This window comes from Octopus sinensis, linkage group LG7 (genome assembly GCF_006345805.1).
Source record: "Octopus sinensis linkage group LG7, ASM634580v1, whole genome shotgun sequence".
Classification (NCBI taxonomy): Eukaryota; Metazoa; Mollusca; class Cephalopoda; order Octopoda; family Octopodidae; genus Octopus; species Octopus sinensis.
In genome coordinates, this window is record NC_043003.1 from 12135179 (window position 1) to 12156204 (window position 21026).

General features: G+C 37.0%; 1 protein-coding gene across 11 annotated transcripts in view; it reads left to right on the forward strand.

Annotated features, from left to right (window-relative positions):
- The first annotated feature begins 14337 nt into the window (after positions 1-14337).
- The window catches only part of LOC115213920 (liprin-beta-1), a 488566-nt gene continuing 481877 nt past the window's right edge, over positions 14338-21026 (forward strand). For 6 of the 11 annotated variants that reach the window (XM_036504521.1, XM_036504522.1, XM_036504515.1 and 3 more), the window contains exon 1: positions 14339-14715. The gene's annotated coding sequence lies outside the window, so the exon portion shown is untranslated. Of the gene's footprint in view, positions 14716-21026 lie in introns of all 11 variants that reach the window. The other 5 variants (XM_036504518.1, XM_036504513.1, XM_036504519.1 and 2 more) reach the window with 2 other exon arrangements.

The window sequence follows — 21026 nt, forward strand, 5'->3', positions numbered from 1 at the left end:
AAAACAGTGATGATGGTGATGGTGATGATGTAAGTTGAAATTATTAATTAGCCTTCAGAAATGGCTTTCTACAGAAAATTTCTAACTGAAATAGTATTTGATTGATAATCACTGAGATATGAATGTATTTATTTTTTTATTTACATGACTTTGGAGAAGAATGAAAACTCCCATGATCCTTTTCAATACCTCTGTTAAACTAGTTGTAAAGGAGTGGGATGGTGTCATGATTAAAATACTGGCAATTGAGTATACATTGCTAAAAGCACATAAGTACCATATGGTGGTGTTAAACTGGCAATGGATTAAGTTTTCCACCCCAAAATACACAAACTCCCATTGTAAATGGCCTCCAGGTTAGGTATAATTTATGACAATGATGAATTTATATAGCCCATAAACCAGTGAAGCTGTTCCTTGGCTATTGTTATTATTATAAATATTATAGAAATAGTAATGAATATTATTTTTCTTATGTTTTTTTTATATTCCATTTAAGGTCATTGAAGTGGGTGTAACAGTAGGGTTCTGGACAAAAATACCGTTTAGTTTCAATACTAGCTTTCAGCGTTCTCTTTCTATGTTTACTTTACAGCTGCATTTGATAAAATGAGGACCAACCAAGTGCAAGGTTTCTCTGTGGATTTTTTAACATAGTTATTCCATTTGTTATTTCAGTTTTTTGATTTTGATTTTTTTTGTGGCCAAGTGGTTAAGAAGTTCACTTTCTAGCCATGTAGTTTTGGATTCAGATCCATAACGTGGCACTTTGGGCAACTGTATTCTACTATAACCCAAGACCGACCAAAGCCTTGCGAGAGGATTTAGTAGATGGAAATTGAAGAAGCTCATTGTATATGTGTGTATATATGTATATTGTGAAGGCACATGGCTCAGTGGTTAGAGCGTCAAGCTTATGATAGTGAGCTTGTGAGCTCAAATCCTAGACCGGGCTGCATGTTGTGTTCTTGTGCCAAGCTGTATTGGCTGTTGCCTTTCCCTTGGATAACACTGGTGGTGTGGAGAGGGGAGGCTGGTATGCATGGGTGACTGCTGGTCTTCCATAAAACAACCTTGCCCGGACTTGTGCCTAGGAGGGTAACTTTCTAGGTGCAATCCCATGGTCTGTGTCATGACTGAAGGGAGTCTCATGTATATGAGGTGCTGAAAAGTTCCTGGGTTTGGGTAAAAGAAGATACAAGAGGATCAGTTAATTATGATTTTATTCAACATGTTTCCCTCTCAGATTCACACACACATTGCAGTGGTCCTTCAGTTTTTCTAAGCCTTGTGAAAAACTTGCAAGGCTGGGCCTTTTGCAATACCCTTAAAACCAGGAACTTTTCAGCACCCTGACCCTAACCTCTTGTATATATGTGTGTGTGTTACTTTCATTACAAGTACTGTTCTTCTAAAAATGTCTGGTCACAGGAGAATATTACCTTAGTTGGAAATGTGTGAGGGTTGGCAGCAGGAAGGGCATCTGGCCATAGAAAATCTGCTTCAACAAATTCTGTGAGACACATGCAAGTATGGAAAACTGGATGAGACTCATGATGATGAAGATCTATGCTTACTTCACAATGGCAGTTGATAAAATGAGGATCAAATCCATGAACTATAATTCTTTTATGTGAAATTTTGGCCGATATTTATTCCATTTATTATTTCAACTTCTCTTGATTTTACTTTTCTTGAGAAAAAAGCCTTCTATTTAGTAAACGACATCTAACCAAAAACAGATTAGCCCAGTTTGCTTATCTCATGTTTCTTTTGGCTGCCACTGTAAAATACAAAATATTCCATAAAGTGAATCAAATGAAATAAGCTATTTGTTTTTTTTTTTCTCCTTTTGTAAAACAATAACTATACATATCAAGATGACCCAATTGTTACAAAAAACATATGTTGCCATTTCACAGGTCAACGTATGGCCTTGTCGAGACGTTATTATGTGACATTATTCCCAGTTCAAATTGACTTTTCAATACAGTCCAAGCAAGACAACAACCAATTTGCCATAAATTCTGCAAACACATGCTGCTACTCAGGTTTTAATTATGTAGATCTGTTGTTGTTCTTTTTATTATGAATGACATTCGTTTAGTTAAAATGCTATGTCTTAATCCCTAAACATTGAAATTGATTGAAAAGACAATGGCAGGTTTTCAAACTGGCCGTAACTTGATCGTGTTTGTTACCTTTGGTTCAAGACTACACAAGAAAATTGTCTCCTTTCTTTCATTGTTTTGTAACTGTTCATTTGAATAAACTTGTCTAAACCACTAGAATACTAAATTATTCAAAGGGTGATGACAAAAACACGAAAGAAAATAAATCAGAGCCTCTCTTTATTCTTCATTGCTTAAATTTCCATTTTCTCATGCTGACACAAGTGAGATGTATAATTAGTTTCTTTTACTAGTTTCAATCATTGGATTGTGGCCATGCTGGGGCATCACCTCAAAGGGTTTTAATTGAACAAATTCACCCCAGTACTTCTGTTTAAGTCTGATACTTATTCTATCAATCTCTTTTTGCTGAACTGCCAAGTTATGAGGATGTAAACAAACCAACACCAGTTGTCAATTCATGGTAGGATGCAAACACTCATACATACATACATACATACATACACACATGCATGCATATTATGGGCTTCCACACAGTTTCCATCTACCATATTCACTACACTAAGCTGGTTGTGTGTATATGTGTGTGTGTCTTTGTGTTTGTCCCTAGCAATTGCTTGACAACTGCTGTTGGTTTGTTTATATCCCCATAACTTAGTGGTTCAGCAAAAGAGCCCTATACAACAACTCAATAATCACCATACTTAAAAATAAATACTTGTGTTGACTTCACCATTATCATTTGACGTCTGTTTTCCATGCTGGCATGGGTTGGACAGTTTGACTGAGAACTGGCAAGCCAGGAGGCTGCACCAGGCTCCTATCTGATCTGGCAAGGTTTCTACAGTTGGATGCCCTTCCTAATGCCAACCACTCCAAGAGTGTAGTGGGTGCTTTCTACGTGCCACTGGCACGGGAGCCAGTCAGGTGGCATTGGCATCAACCATGTTCAGATGGCGTCTTTTATGTGCCACCAGCATGGGAGACAGTCAGGGGAAAAATACTTCAAGGCTGTGCTCCAGTATGGCCACATTTCAGTGACTGAAACAAGTAAAAGAAAGATAACTGAAGCAGGAAAACTTACATTTCTAGAAAGAAACATCGTGACATTCCTTCTATTTGATAGAAAGAAAGTATATATTAGAAAAAGGAAATTGCAACTTTGATGCCTTAACGAAAGTCATCATTGGAATAAATCATTTGAGAATCGAAAATGGTCACTGATTTAATACAATGAAATTTTATCACAGAATAACACATATCTGACATTCCGATGTTGAATCGCTGTTGGATTGCCATGTTAAATCAACATTTGGGTATAATTTATTGTAAAAATAAAGATTGATGTTAACTCTGTTCCTGAATCAACAATTGTTCTGAAATCAGTTGAATCATTATTGATTTACTATTCAACCTTTTCCCTTTATAAGGTCAAGGCTTGCATTTTTAGCCTTGATATTTAGTTCCTGTAAAAAAAATAAGAAAATTATATACAGTTTAAGATGATGTTTGTTTTTAATTAAATAACAGCAATCATAGTAATTTACTTGTGTGAAGTAGCATTGGTTTTCTCTGGAGGGGTTACTTGAAGAATTTTGACCCCCAGTAATTTGGTTTCTGTCATCCTTTGATACATCTGATAATTACATTTGCAAAGAATGGGAATGGATGATCATGGAGAATATTAATGTCAATGGTTCTGGGTTCAATCCCATTGCGAGTCACCTTGGGCAAGTGTTTTCTACTTATAGCCTCAGGACAACCAAACCTTGTGAGTGGATTTTGTAGACAGAAACTGAAAGAAGCCTGTCATATATATATGTAGATATATATGTGTGTGTGTGTATATATATATATATACATCAGACCCCGCATACGCACTTATACTCTCTCACACACACACACACACACCTATACATACCAATACGTACTAATACATACTAATACATACTAATACATACACCAACCCCATACATACGCACGTCCAGACCAATCCTACGCACTAATACTCTCTCATACACACACACACACACACACACACACCCTTATACATACTAATACATACACCAACCCTATACATACACACATCCAGACCCCTCCCACGCACTTTTAGCTGGTCCCTCAACCCGTTTATCAACCCTATTATCTCCCCTTATTTCGCTCTCGCGTCTCATGTTTGATCTTTGACCTCTGGCCGAAATCAGATCGCCATGTGATTCGTTAGCTACTGCACGCATTTTTTTTCTCTCCTTCTTTCTGTGTTTTTCTCTCTCTGTGTATCTTTCTGTTGAAGAGCGTAGGCTCGAAACGTTAAAGACTTGTTTTATTTATATTTCCTGAGCGCCATACTAATACAATTGTTCGTTTGTTTTCCACCTGCCTTCGTCTTTTGTTTATTTTCATAAGCTTCCCGTTATATATATATGTATATATATATATATATATATATATAATATATATATATATATATGCGTGTATATATATGTGCATGTATATATATATATATAATATATAATGATGATGAGGATGATGATAATGTATGTATGTGTGTGTGTCTGTGTTTGTCCTCCCAACATTGCTTGACAACTGATGCTGATGTGTTTACATCCCCCGTAACTTAGCAGTTCAGCAAAAGAGACTGATAGAATAAGTACTAGGCTTACAAAGAGTAAGTCCTGGGGTCGATTTGCTTGACTAAAGGTGGTGCTCCAGCATGGTCGCAGTCAAATAGCTGAAATAATAAAAGAATAATGGAGTGAGAAAACTCCTCAATAGATTTTTTTTTACAAGTAGTTTTCTTACTCATTAAATAATTGGGCATATTTTCTTTTATTGTTTCAATGAGTGGACTGTGGCCATGCTAGGGTACCGCTTCCAAGGATTTTGTCAAACAAATTGACCCCAGTACTTTTTTTTTTAAGTTTGGCACTTATTCTATCACTCTTTTTGCTGAACCACTAAGCAAACTGACACCGCTTGTCAGATATGAGGGCGGGGAAATACAAAGATACATGTGTACATGCATACAAAATATATATATACACATGCACACACCTCCACACACAATCAGTTTCCAGTTTCCGTCTACCAAATTCACTCACAAGGCTTTGGTCAGCCCGAGGCTATAGTAGAAGAAACTTGTCCAAAGTGCCACGCAGAGCGACTGAACCCGGAATCATGTGGTTGGTAAGCAAGCTACTTACCACACAGCCACTCCTACGCCTGATGAATGAATTTTCTAAAATGTTGAGTTATTTTGAGTAATGTTTTTAAGAATCTGTTCGCAGCAACAAGTACCTTATACTTAAATGTTTATTGTGTAACATGCATTCACATTTTCAACAAAACAAATATATTCTTTTCTATTCTAGGCACAAGGCCCAAAATTTTTGGGGAGGGGGGGCCAGTCGATTAGATTGACCCCAGTGCGCAACTAGTACCTATTTCTTTATTACCCACAAGGGGCTAAACAGAGAGGACAAACAAGGACAGACAAATGGATTAAATCGATTATATTGACCCCAGTGCGTAACTGGTACTTATTTAATTGACTCGAATGAATGAAAGGCAAAGCCGACCTCGGCAGAATTTGAACTTAGAACGTAGTGGCAGACGAAATACCACTAAGCATTTCACCTGGTGTGCTAACATTTCTTATTTTTTATTGTCCACAAGGAGCTAAAAACATAGAGGGGACAATCAAGGACAGATAAAGGGATTAAGTTGATTACATCGATCCAGTGCGTAACTGGTACTTAATAAAGGATGAAAGGCAAAGTCAACGTTGGCGGAATTTGAACTGAGAATATAATGGCAGACAAAATACCGCTAAGCATTTCGCCCAGCGTGCTAATGTTTCTGCCAGCTCACCACCTTACAAAGCAAATATATTAGCAAAATTGTGAATGAGATGTCAGTACATTTCTGATGAAGAAATGTGAAGGTGTGGATGTAATGCTAGCTTCATTACAAACTCTAACATGTGGAATGTTACTTTAGTGGAAATTCTTACTTGGTTCTTGTCTTTCTAAAGTTATTTTAGGAACAGTTTTTTGAGGCTAGAGATGTTGAACTTAGGACATGCTTTTAGGTAACAAAAAGTCTCCCTGCAATGTTATATTATAAAAAGATTATCCCTAAGAATTTATCATCATCAACCCTTGGACATTACTGTCTCAAGTCCTAAGTCACATGGCCTAGTGGTTAGGGTGTTGCACTTCTGATTGCCAGATTGTGGGTTCAATTCCCAGACCAAGTGGCATATAGTGTTCTTGAACAAAACTCTTCATCACTTGTTGCTCTAGTGCCACATGCCAAAGAATAGACTCGACATTTCCCCTGTGTGTCGGAAAAGTGGATAAAAGTGACTGTGGTAGGATTTGCACTCTGACCTTGTAAAACCCTCACCAACAATGACTACCCAAATAGACCCATGGGTTCAGAAAGTTGTTACCTGAGTGGTGCAAAGGTTCCTTCCACCAAGATTAGAGAACCACCAACAGTGGATGCAGTGATGCACCGTTACAATGCATACCCCCATATTACTACTAATACTACTGCGATCATTACAACATTCTAAACAGCAGGCCACGTGCCTTCTCCATAAGCATTTACCTGTAACTGAGATACATGTAACACTCCAATATCAGGATTATAAAGGAAATTTAAATTTTGACATAAGCTAAAAGTAGTTTGCTATCACTGAGCTAGGCCCATGGAATCAGTGTTATCTATGCATTGTTGAAGAGATGGTATGTTTCCAACTTAATGTGACAGTCCCATGAAAGGGAAGAATGCTACTGCTATTTAGCCCTAGGAAACACCATTTCCAGTTGGCCATGACACATTTTCTGAAATGGCGTTTCCTAGGGCTAAATAGCAGTAGCATTCTTCCCTTTCATGGGACTGCCAGATTAAGTTAGCAACATACCATCACTTTATTGTGCTGCTACTGTATAAATCTCTCTGAGAGATTTGGAAATGTAATATTTCTATGCATTGTTGGTTTGAAAACATGACATGCTTTTGCAAATGTAAGAACAGACCACTTCTGACTAGTTTATGGGAAACAACTCTACAATGCGAGATATTCTCGTTATTGTAAAAATTAATTGAATGCACTGATAATTGTCTATGGTTTTGTGTGATGATAAAATACCAAAGAATGTTGTTTTACATAAATTATTTGATAAAGATCACATGAATATTTAAACTAATAGCTAGCCTTTTATGATTAAAATAATGAATGACTTAAGTATTGTCAAACTGGATAAATTTTGTGTACTTGATTTAATAGGTTAAACATTTCTCTACCTGAATGTTACATTTATAAATATATTTCAATGTTGAGTCAAGAAGGGAGCTTCTATATGGATGAACAACCTCCTAGAAAAAGTAGCTAAAATCAACCTTATATCACACTATATTGTCTTAACAAATGGCAGACACATTCGATTAGCAATGTAGTTCCTGAAATAGGAAAGGACAAGATTGACATGAGTGGAACACCTTTGATAATAGATCTGCTTAACTAAGGGGCTGCGTAATATTTGAATGTGAATACTTCATGTAGAATCAACATTGATTTATTTGCAATATCTTGGTTCCTAATTTTCTGCTAGTAACAATACACAGATACAACTCTAATGTAACAACATTTAATCACTGGAAATGTAATGTTCCAAATCTAATCTACATCATATTTTTAACTAACTATATCTATCTACATAAATGTGTAAAGGTGTGTGTGTTTGAGGTTACTCTAACTCCTCCCACACTGCCCAACCAATTTTAATGATTTTTGGCACATAGGTAGATCACATGCCCTGAAGTTCAAATAAGGCTGAAATTTTTCGAAAACTCAATAATGCTCAGTTGGCATCGAGTTTTGTGAGCTCAGTTGGGCATTTTAATGGAAATTCCCATAATGATGTTATTTTTCCTGCAGCTTTCGCATTTTCTCACATGTATAATTTCAACAAAATTGATAGAACAGTCTCTAAAGAAATGCTTATTTACATTTGTGTCCTCTGCACCGCTGAACACATTGTTGGCTTCAAAAACTCCGCTCCATCAGCAAAACTCCGTTGCCTGCTCTGACCATTTTTCCTCCGCCTGCCACATATCTACTCATCCTGCAACAGCCTGTCGAACCAGATATATCATCTCAATTGGTAATAGTTGGCACAGGGAATGTAGAAGATTTCAATAAAAGGTCAGAGGTGGGCTTAACTTCAACATGGAAAACATGAGCAATGCTGGGTTCAGCAGCTAGTATCAACCTAAACTCAATGTTGAAATATCTTTTGGTTAGACACAAAACTCTGAAAGGAAGCAGTTATAATGTACTGAGTTCACCTTAGCATCTTACTGGTTATTTGATAAGTCTGAAAAAGTAAAGTTAACCGTACCTTGGTTGTAAGCTTCTGGTTTAGAAGATATATTGTATCTGTGGTTGACATAAGTTTGTCATTGTCTCACCAAAGTTGAACCCTCTCAACAGATGTAAGAATGGAAAAACTTCTTATAAAACATCCTATGCATTTGTGACAGGGCTTATAAAGAAGAAACAGGACAGCTCCTTAATATTGGTTTCAAATTTTGGCACAGGGCCTGCAATTTTAGGGGAGGAGTAAGTTGATTACATCGACCCCAGTATTCAACTCGAACTTATTTTATCAACCCCAAAAGGATGAAAGGCAAAACTGTCCTCAGTGGAATTTGAACTCAGAACACGAAGACAGATGAAATGCTGTAAGTATTTTGTCCAGTGTGCTAATAATTCTGCCAGATTGCTACCTTAAATAATTCCTAAATATTGCCATAAAGATCATCAAGAGATGAAACAAGAACAAAGGATTAAATGTGTAACTGGTACTTTTCTAATAATAGTGGCAATGACATCCTGATGTCCCATGAACCTATCTTCTTTCCAAAGGGTTACATAATCTCTGTACTTTAAGGGTAAGCTTGAGAGGGCAGGAGATGAGCTGAGAAAACTGCATATATAGGCGTCGGAGTGGCTGTGTGGTAAGTAGCTTGCTTACCAACCACATGGTTCCGGGTTCAGTCCCACTGCGTGGCACCTTGGGTAAGTGTCTTCTACTATAGCCTCAGGCCGACCAAAGCCTTGCGAGTGGATTTGGTAGACGGAAACTGAAAGAAGCCCGTTGTATATATATGTATATGTTTGTGTCTGTGTTTGTCCCCCCCCCCCACATTGCTTGACAACCGATGCTGGTGTGTTTACGTCCCTGTAACTTAGCGGTTCAGCAAAAGAGACCAATAGAATAAATACTAAGCTTACAAAGAATAAATCCTGGGGTTGATTTGCTTGACTAAAGGCAGTGCTCCAGCATGGCCGCAGTCAAATGACTGAAATAAGTAAAAAGAGTAAAGAGAATAAACTAGCAACAGGAAACAGCTGTTGTCTCTTTCCTCAGAAAAATTATGGATCTTCATCAGTGTTCATACTCAACAGAGTGTAAGTTCTTTGAGAGAAAAGTTAGACCTAAGAAGCATCAGTTGTGGTGTGCAAGAGAGACGTTTGCGCTGGTATGGTCATGTGGCGAGAATGGATGAAGATAGTTGTGTGAAAAAGTGCCACACCCTAGCGGTTGAGGGAACCTGTGGAAGAGGTAGACCCAGGAAAACCTGGGACGAGGTGGTGAAGCACGACCTTCAAACTTTAGGTCTCACCAAGGAAATGACTAGAGACCGAGACCTATGGAAACATGCTGTGCATGAGAAGACCCGGCAGGACAAGTGAGGCCATAATCCTGTGGCCTGCATCTGGGATGGAGCCAGCCCACTTATGCATTCCTTTCCTTCTTGGGACACAAAACTCCACTTGTGAAAACCTGTTGAGGCAAGTGAAGATCAAAATCAAAATCGTAATCTATCAACATCAATGGAATTTGCATCTGTGATACCAGTGCCGGTGGCACGTAAGAGAACCATCCAAACGTGGCCGTTGCCAGCTTCATCTGGTCCCTGTGCCGGTGGCACGTAAAAAGCACCATCCGATCGTGGCTGTCTGCCAGCCCCGACTGGCACTTGTGCCGGTGGCACGTAAAAAGCACCCACTACACTCATGGAGTGGTTGACATTAGGAAAGGCATCCAGCTGTAGAAACACTGCCAGATCAGACTGGGCCTGGTGCAGCCTTCTGGCTTCCCAGACCCCAGTTGAACCGTCCAACCCATGCCAGCATGGAAAGCAGACGTTAAATGATGATGATGATGATGATGATGATCAGACTTAGGCATGGAGGTCCATGACTCAACAACTGTAAAACAGGCATAAGAATAGAGAGAGAGAAAGAGCATATTAGGCTCATCACACTCATAAAAATTAGGTTAATTATTCAAGCAGAAGTAATTTCTATGAGTGTGTTTTGTGTGATGGCAGATACCAGCGTCATGCAAATAGCACCTGTGCTGGTGGCATGTAAAAGCACTCATGACACTCTCAGAGTGGTTGGTATTAGGAAGGGTATCCAGCCGTAGAAACTATGCCAAATCAGACTGGAGCCTGGTGCAGCCTTCCAGCTTGCCAACCCTGGTCAAACCGTCCAACCCATGCCAGCATGGACAACAGACATTAAATGACGATGACTCCAGAACAAAAACTAAAGGTCTTTAGTAGCTTTGAAGAGAGAATAATTTAAATATAATATGCAATGTGAAATTGAAATGCAAACTGAGAGTAAATGAGTTTTTAAAAAAAAGGGCTGAGTTTTAGCTGGCATATGCAAAATGATAGTTGTTATAATTATGTTATATACTGTATTTTAACATGTATAGGAAACCCCTAATTCTTTCAGCTTAAAATTTGGAAAAATGGTTTTGTAAGGGATTATAATACTATCCGTGTATAAGAAACTCCCATATTTTTTAAATCTAATGTTTGATAAAAAAGGGTTCCTTATACATGTTAAAATACAGTAATTGATAAAAAAAAAAGTTTTAACCCTTTGCCTTTCCAAATGCATTTTTATGTATTAGTCCTAAATAACCATTCTTGTTTTCAAACTTTTAGTTAGCCTTTGTTTTGTACATTCTGAGAAATATAGAGCTTTTTTTCATAAGTCCCAAGTTACTCTGGTGTAGTTGAAAAAAAAAAAAAACAGAGAATGTGTATCATATATGATGCATCAATTCCAGGGACATATGTTCTGTATAAGTCATGTGACACACAGTCAAAGGGTTAAGTTAGGTAGAAAATAATCTGACCAAAGAAGTCTTCAGATAAGTAGAAATGATAAAGATGAACTTGTTGGAATGACTAACAAAAAAGCTGTGTAACAAAATGTTATTTGTAGGAGTGTCTAAATTATGTAGGTGTGGACAACATTTTTCTTACCACTGAGACCAGACCAATTATCAGCAAAAAGAAACTAAAAGAAAAGAAAATGAAAGGAAAGGTTACAACAACCTCATTAGCTCTAAATGCTGTATTGGGATGGAGGTTCACTATCAATGAGGAACAGGATGTATGTTGTCAGTAAGAACAGTAGCTGTTGCACTGTGAAGAAGTCCACCTTGCCTTCACTGTGATCATCACCAGAAAGTAAAGGGAGACCTAGAAATAGGAGCCAAGTTTTCCTCAAGTCACCTTATCTTAAAAATAGAACATGTTGGATAATGTCATCATCATCATCATTGTTTAACGTATGCTTTCCATGCTAGCATGTGTTGGACGATTTTGACTGAGGGCTGGTGAACCAAATGGCTGCACCAGGCTCTAACCTTGATTTGACAAAGTTTCTACATCTGGATGCCCTTCCTAACGCCAACCACTCCGAGAGTATAGTGGGCGCTTTTTACATGCCACCGGCATGGGGACCAGTCAGGCGGTACTGGCAATGACCTCGCTCGAATCTTTTTACACATGCCACCAGCACAGGTGATGTTGGTAACGATCATGCTCGAATGGTGCCCTATTACGTGCCACCGGCACAGAAGCTGGTTGGCTGCTCTGGCAACAACCACGCTCGGATGGTGCTCTTGGCACCCTACTAACATGGGCACAAGTGCCAGTAAGGCAACGCTGGTTATGATCACACTCGAATGGTGCCTTTTATGTGCCACTGGCACGGAAGCCGGTTAGCCGCTCTGTCAATGATCACGCTCGTATGGTGCTCTTTGCACCCCGCTAGCACAGATGCCAGTCATCGAATGTGATTTTGATTTCATTTGCCTCAACAGGTCTTCGCAAGCAGAGTTTTTAGTGTCCAAAGACGGAAAAGAAGGAAAATGTAGTTATAGATTTACTCCCAAAATGCATGACGGTTGTGGCTGAAATGCCTTTAGTTACAGTTAAATAGGCACTAAACAATAATAAGTATTACAAGAAGAGACAGGAGAGTGGAGAACAAACATGCTGAGACTGCTATGTGTCACCCCATTCTGTAACATTGTACTATAAACCAACAAAAGAGCTTTTTATATGGTCAGTCAACCTGCTAAAAATAGCAGCCAAATCTTTAATCTTAAAAATAAGTGGCACATTGAATAATGGTCCAAGACACCCTATGCTTGAAAAAGAAAGTCAGGACAGCCACAGCTGGAATATTCTTTTTTAATATAGGTCTGTTCATTGAGGGCTGACCTGGAGTTAAGCAAGAGAATTTACTCCCTGATGGTATGAGCAGTGTAGTCCCAAATTGTGCATATGCATAGTATATAGGGATTTATAAATCTGTGGATTACATTTAATACCATAAATGTTTGATTAGAGCTTAGCTGAGCTGGACTAAACAACACTAACAACATAGTGATATTGATAATTTCATGTAAATATATTATCTAAACATTTAATTTATCAGTAATAACTATTAACAGAAATATTACAATATAATTTACTAATTATATTTTGAAGGAAATTTTAGGTTTTAATTTTTAAAATTTAGCAAGTAAAATTTTAATAAATAACTCAGCATTTAATTTATCAGTAATAACTATTAACAGAAATATTACAATATAATTTACTAATTATATTTTGAAGGAAATTTTAGGTTTTAATTTTTAAAATTTAGCAAGTAAAATTTTTATAAATAACTCAGCATTTAATTTATCAGTAATAACTATTAACAGAAATATTACAATATAATTTACTAATTATATTTTGAAGGAAATTTTAGGTTTTAATTTTTAAAATTTAGCAAGTAAAATTTTAATAAATAACTCAGTATTTCTTTATTTTTTTCTCTCTTTATTCCACTTTTCCTTAGTTTGTTGTTTGCCTCTGTTTTTTTTTTATCTTTCTATCTTTCCTTTTGTTGCTTGCATTATCTTTTTATCTTTCTATTCTTCCTTTCTCCTTCTTCTGTTCTGTCATTTATCTGTTGCTTTCATCTCTCCCATAATTACATATATTACTCTAAAAAGAAAATCCGATATCCTTAAGGTTGCCAGCAATTTCTTTTAATATGGGATTAAACAATATTTACTAATCCAACAGCTGTTGTGAATGAAACACTGTTGTCAAATCAGTGTAAAAAGTTAATCATACTTGATAACAATAATTCAAGATTTGCTTCCAGCAAGAATCTATCTACTTCTTTTATTTTCCTTTTTCACCTGGACTCAGGCTGTCAGCTTGCTTACTCCTTTTCATTTCATTTGCTAAAAGGAAGGTTGAAAAATATTTTAATGTGAAAATATTTTTACAACAAATTAGTATGAAAAAATACTACAAAAATTAGTAGAAAATGATTGAAAAAAATAACTATTTCTAATATAAGACCTTATTTATTAATAACTGTAAATTAAAAATATCTAGAGATTTTTGGCTTGTACATTCATTATTTATCAGATTTGGTCAATTTCTGTTGCTATGTATTCAGTAACCATATAATTTCATAAGTACCAATTAGTAAGAATTTCTGGTGAGGAAGACAACATTAAAACTAGCTACAATTATTCATATAAGTGGCAGTAGTGATCCAACAAGTGGTGAAGTCTGCTACCCTTCTCTTTCCTCCTTACTTTAATGGTCAGTTCTCAGTAGCTGTAGCTGAAGTTGTTATATATATATATATATAAAACATAATATTGTATATTCAGCTTAGAACTTCCTGCTAACTAAATGATGTTCCCCTACCCTAGCACAGTAGTCACTTTGTTTCACCCATACCCACTCCAGGCTCATCTAAGTTCCCCCTCCTCTTCCTTCTCCTCTGTAACCTCTCATAGTTAGAAACACATGTTCCCACCAGCTAACCAAATTTGAGTATCTCCTCACACACCAGTCATTGCTCACAGGCTCTTTATTCAGTAAACAAGGAGAAACTAGGGGTCTAAGTTCAGAGCTCACAACCTAAATTCTGCCAAACAAACCAATTCTTTCATATGAGCCTTTAACCTCAGGCGAGATGATAATTAGAATATTTCGGCATATTCCTATGATACTTCCATTTTCATTTCTCTTCTCTTACTGTGTCATTTCGTCAAATGTTTTAAGTTTTATTTTGGGAAAAGAAAAGTTTAAATAAAAGTGTAAATAAAAAGAACATTTGGATTTTCTTGATTACCCTTTCCATTTGGGATTACATGAAATTTTAAAGATGCTGCTGTACCAGGTAAGATTCTAAATAAATTACTTGTTACATATATATACTTTCATTCTTTATGTTAGCACTTTCTTCTGACTTTCTTCTGCTTCAATATTTAATTAAATTGAAAAGGATGTTTTATTTTTGTTTATTTTTTAGATTCAGTAGACTTTATGGTAGCTTTAACTTTAGTCATATAATATCTCTTGATAGTATTAATTTACTTGTAGTCAGCATTTCAGGACTTGTAGCATATGTTCATAGTTGTACTTACATTTTCTGCTATTCAATTTAACTTCAAAAATGTTGTCAACTTAAAATTTTGGATACTTCACATTTCTCCTATTTCATTTTTGAAGTATAAAATTGCTTTTGTGGATATGTTGAAGTAGTTTTAAATGATTGTGTTTTATTATTGTAGTTAACAGTTCAAATCTGAATTTTTTAATAAGAATTGAAACTTTATGATTGTAAACTTTAAAATATAAAAAAGTTATTGTATATCTCTCTTTCTCCCTTTCTTCCTTTTTCTCTTTGCGCTCTCTCTCTCTCTCTCTCTCTTTCTCTCTGCTTTCTCTCTTTCTGTTCTCTCTTTCTCTCCGCTGCCTCTCTTTCTCTTTCTGCACTATCTCTTTCTCTCTGCTCTCTCTCTCTCTTTCTTTCTGCTCTCTCTCTTTCTGCACACTCTCTTTCTCTCTGCTCTCTTTTTGCTTTCTGTCTGCTCTCTCTCTCTCTCTCTTTCTCTTTGCACACTCTCTCCCTGCTCTCTATCTCTTTCTTTCTGCTCTGTCTGCTCTCTCTCTCTCTCTGCACACTCTCTCTCACTCTTTCTCTCTCTCTCTCTCTCTCTCTCTCTCTCTCTCTCTCTCTCTCTCTCTCTCTGCTCTCTACCTACTCCTGCCAAATTATATTCGAAAAATAAGCTACAACGAACTTTGAGTGTTTTGTCTTCTTCTTCTAATGAAAGCTACACAAGGATGTTACTGTTACTTGCTGTTGACTAAAATCTAGCCAATGCTAATTTATATAGATTCTGTGGAAAACAAGACAACACTGCATGTATGTATGTAGGTATGTGTGATATAATGCTGTCATTGTTGAAAGGGAAAGCACTGATAATGTTTAAATTCATTTTTCTCAAGCAAATTCTATGTAACTTTTTTTTCTTGTCTTTTTTTTGTTTTTTAAACTTGGAATGTCATTTTGCTGTATAAACACATCTTTTGAGACTGCTTACAATCTGTATATATACTTTTTATGTGGCTATGCAAAATTCTGTACATATATACATATATACTGTCACACTTGGAAATGGTTTAAATAATTTAGTTTTATAACATCAGATGATATATACATACATTTCATATATATGTTTGTGTATATGTATGTCTATATATGTGTTTGTATGTGATAGAAACAATTGTAGCTCTGAAAATTCCCATCATAACCTGCCCCATTTTTATACACCCAAAAGATTAAATTGCTAGTTGGTAGGGTGTATACTACATAAAGAATGGTAAAACCATCCTGACTTGTTGATTCAGCTTCCTTCCTTTACCCTAAATTATTGTCACTTTGATTGCTATTACAGTTATGGTTTTTCTCTTTCTTATTTCTTGTTACCCTTATTACTACTTCTTAGGTGAAGTGTCATACAGACTTTCAGTAACAGAATAATAACAGTGGCAACAGTAAATGGTGATAGTTGTGGTGATAGCTACATGTACTTAGGTTTATAAGGATTAATGTGTGTGTGTGTGTGTTATGATTAGTGCATGTTTACATGTGGTGATTATTGTGTATATGTGTGCATATCATCATCATTGTCATTAGCACCCACTTTTCAATGCTTGCATGCCTATACACTACATCAGTGGTTCACGAAAGGTAGTATTGGCGGTTTGTGAACTAAATTCAAAATTTCATATATATATATATATATATATTAAAAATGGGGAAGGCCGGTTTATGGGATTAGACCCTTTATGGACAGGAAACCTAAGGTAATCCCATAAACCGGCCTTCCCCATACAAATGATATATATATATATATACATATACACACACACACACACAAAGATAAGCATATTAAAAGGGGTCCATAGGAAAACTCATTTAAATATAAGGGTTGGGAACCATTGAAAAGACTGGTTGCCACTGCGCTACAACATTTCTTTTGAATCCTTATGTTCTGAGTTCAAATTCTGCTGAAGTAGACTTTGCTTTTCATTCCTTCAGTACCAGTTGAGCACTGGGGTTGTGGTTGATGTAATGGATTTACTCCCTTCTCTGAAACTGCTGTCCTTGTGCAGCAATTTCAGAAACCGTTATGAATATAAAGGTTGTGACCTGACAATTGTTGGCATGTTGAGGAAAATGCTTTGTGGCATTTCTTCAGACTTTACATTCCGAATTCAGATTCTGCTGAGATTGAATTTGCCTTTCATAATTTCAAGGTTGATAAAATAAGTACCAGTTGGGTTGTGGGGGTTGGTGTAATTGACTAGACCCCTCCCCCAAAATTTCAGACCTTTTTCTCCTATAGTAGAAAGCATTTATTATTATTATGCAAGTATAATGTATTAATTATTATGATTTTGTTTGTGTGTGTGTGTGTGTGTGTGTGTGTGTGTCAGTGATTATATGCATATATATTCATATTTAGATGCTTGTCTACATGCACGAGGTCCATATATTATACATGTATGCATTCATATTCTTTTCTACTCTAGGCACAAGGCCTGAAATTTTGTGGGAGGTGGGGGCCAGTCGATTAGATCAACCCCAGTATGCAACTGGTACTTAATTTATCAACCCCAAAAGGATGAAAGGCAAAGTCAACCTCAGTGGAATTTGAACTCAGAACGTAAAAACAGACGAAATACCACTAAGCATTTTGCCTGACATGCTAATGCTTCTGCCAGCTTGCCACCTAATGCATTCTTATATTATACATACACAAAATCAAAATCAAAACAAATCAAAATAGATGAACATCAATGGAATCTGTATCTTTGTGGTACCAGTGCCGGTGGCACACACTTTGTGGTACCAGTGCCGGTGGCACACACTTTGTGGTACCAGTGCCGGTGGCACACAAGAGAACCATCTGAACGTGGCCGTAGCCAGTTCCGCATCGACTGGCCTCCGTGCTGTGGGCACGTAACAAACACCATCTGATCATGGCCGTTCGCCAGCCTCATCTGGCACCTGTGTCGGTGGCACATAAAAACACCTTCCGAAGACCCGGCAAGACTAGTCAGTCCACCTGTGCATACCTTCCTTCTTGTGACACTTGTGAAGACCGGTTGAGGCAAGTGAAAATCAAATCAAAATCAAAATAGACAAAATAGATGAACATCAATGGAATTTGTATCTTGTGGTACCAGTGCCTGTGGCACACAAGAAATCCATCAGTGCTGTAGTCAGTGCGGTGGGCACATGACAAACACCATCTGATCGTGGCCGTTCGCCAGCCTCATCTAGCACCTGTGTCGGTGGCACATAAAAACACCATCCGAAGACCCGGCAAGACCAGTCAGGCCATAACCCATGGCCCCTACCTGGGACGTAGTCAGTCCACCTGTGCATACCTTCCTTCTTGTGACACTTGTGAAGACCTGTTGAGGCAAGTGAAAATCAAAACAAATCAAAATAGATGAACATCAATGGAATTTGTATCTTTGTGGTACCAGTGCCGGTGGCACGTGGCACACAAGAAAACCATCCGAACGTGGCCGTAGCCAGTACCGCATCGACTGGCCTCCGTGCTGTGGGCACGTAACAAGCACCATCCGATCGTGGCCGTCTGCCAGCCTCGTCTGGCACCTGTGTCGGTGGCACATAAAATCACCCACTACACTCTCGGAGTGGTTGGCGTTAGGAAGGGCATCCAGCTGTAGAAACACTGCCAGATCTGACTGGACTGGTGCAGCTTTCGGGCTCCCCAGACCCCAGTTGAACCGTCCAACCCATGGAAAGCGGACGTTAAATGATGATGATGATGATGACACTCACACACCTATAAGTTGATGCATTATAAAACATGATATATACTTCCATACACAAATGAAGGCTGTGACAGACCAATATGTATTGACATAAACATTTAAATTCATCCATGGATAATGTTAATCCTTTCTTACTAACAATTTACCAAAAAGATATACACAAATACATGTACACTAGTAAGAAAGTTGAAAGTAACAGAAAATATGAATGTACTCTTTACTCTTTTACTCGTTTCAGTCATTTGACTGCAGCTATGCTGGAGCACATGCCTTTTAGTTCAACAAATTGACCCCGGGACTTATTCTTTGTAAGCCTAGTACTTATTCTATTGTTGTCTTTTGCCAAACCAATAAGTTATGGGGACGTAAACACACCAACATCGGTTGTCAACCGATGCTGGGGTAGGGAACACACACACACACACACACACACATATGTACATACAACGGGTTTCTTTCAGTTTCTGTCTACCAAATCCACTCACAAGGCTTTGGTCGACCCAAGGCTATTGCAGCAGACACTTGTGCAAGGTGCTACACAGTGTGACTGAACCCAGAACCATGTTCGTGGGAAGCAAGCCCATTTAGCCTGTGCCTAAATGTGTCTATTTTCTGAACATTTAGCTTATGTTATCTTATGTTCTGAGTTCAAAGGTAATCTTTGCCTTTCATCATTCCCACTAATAACATAAGCATCAGTCAAGAACTGTGCTCAACATGTAATTGATCGTACCCTTGATAGCAGTACCCAGCTGGCAAAAATGAGTAATACCTGTATTTTAAAGCAGCAGCCTTGTCATATTCTGTGTCATGCTGAATCTCCTTGAGAACTATATTAAGGGTGCATGTGTCTGTGGAGTGCTCAGCCACTTGCATTTTAATTTCATGAGCAGGCTGTCCCATTGATTGGATCAACTCGAACCCTCATTGTTGTAACTGATGGAGTGCCTGATAAAAAGGCACAGTCATAGTAGGATTACTGAAACCAGTGGAAGAATAAAAGAATTGGCATGTGAAATAAATTTAAGCATTGTCAACAACAGATCAGTTGGTTAGAAAAAGAACTATTTTATGTATGCCATTTTTTTTACATGCAAATTTAGCATCAATATCTAGAATCCAGGTAAAAAAAAGTCATGGTAATAAAGTCACACAGGTTTTGTCTGGAGATTTTTGTTTGAGATGGTTTTTGTCTAGATTCCATAAATTAATTGTGGCTTTATTACTGGCCACCATAAATTATGACTTTTTTTCCTAGCTAAAATTGTGGCTTTATTATTGTAGCTTTTTTTCCTGTACTTTATTACCGGTCACCAATATCTTTGTTGAAGCACTCATATATATTATGATGATGCCTTTAATTTAGAGTTTTCTAAAAGCGGATGTTTAGAAAATAGGCTTTCTTATTAGGTATGAAGTAGATAGTGTGTGTATGTATATATATATATAATATATATATATATATATATACACACACACACACACTATATTTATATATATACACACCCAATATATATATATATATATATATATATATATATTGTTATGAGATTTAAAATAAATAGTATTTTACTCATTTCGAATTTGTCTTTATTTGAGTGCATCATGGTCATATGAGCTTAGGGGAATCCATCTCTTTGTCCAGGATATTGGTTACGAGGCCCAAAAATGCTGTTATAAGGAGTGAAACTAGAAATCATACCTGCATGAACTGACTTGGAAACCTATTCTCACACAGATATATTCACACATACATATGCATAAACACATATATGTTCATGCACACACACACACACACACACACACACACACACAAGCCAATGATTAAATCACTGCAAGGTTACTTACCATATAGCAGCCAAATCACCCTCAAATAACAATGTGCTAAAAAGAAACAAAAAAAAAAACACAAGGAAAGATTTGTTGGATAACTTACACATAGATATCATTATGCAAAAGAAAAAAATAAGTGTCTTGTACTTAAGATGAGAGTCATAGCTAGAAAACCTTTTGATCAGAAGTTTGCTTGATCAGTAAGCACAACTGACATCAAAGAATTGATAGGATGTTTTTTTCTTTTTTATACAAATTTTCTTTTGATAGGGAAATAGCTGAATGACTTAAATAGCCGTAAAAATCAATGTTACTTTTATTTCATTAACCTTATTCTATGATGAAAGGTAAAAGTCACCCTTGCTTGCTTTGTAGGACAACAAAGCAGAAAGTGTGAAACTATAAAAGTTCCGTAATTTATGCTTAGCTTTTATCTAATGATATATCTTTTATCTTTTACTTGTTTCAGTCATTAGACTGTGGCCATGCTGGAGC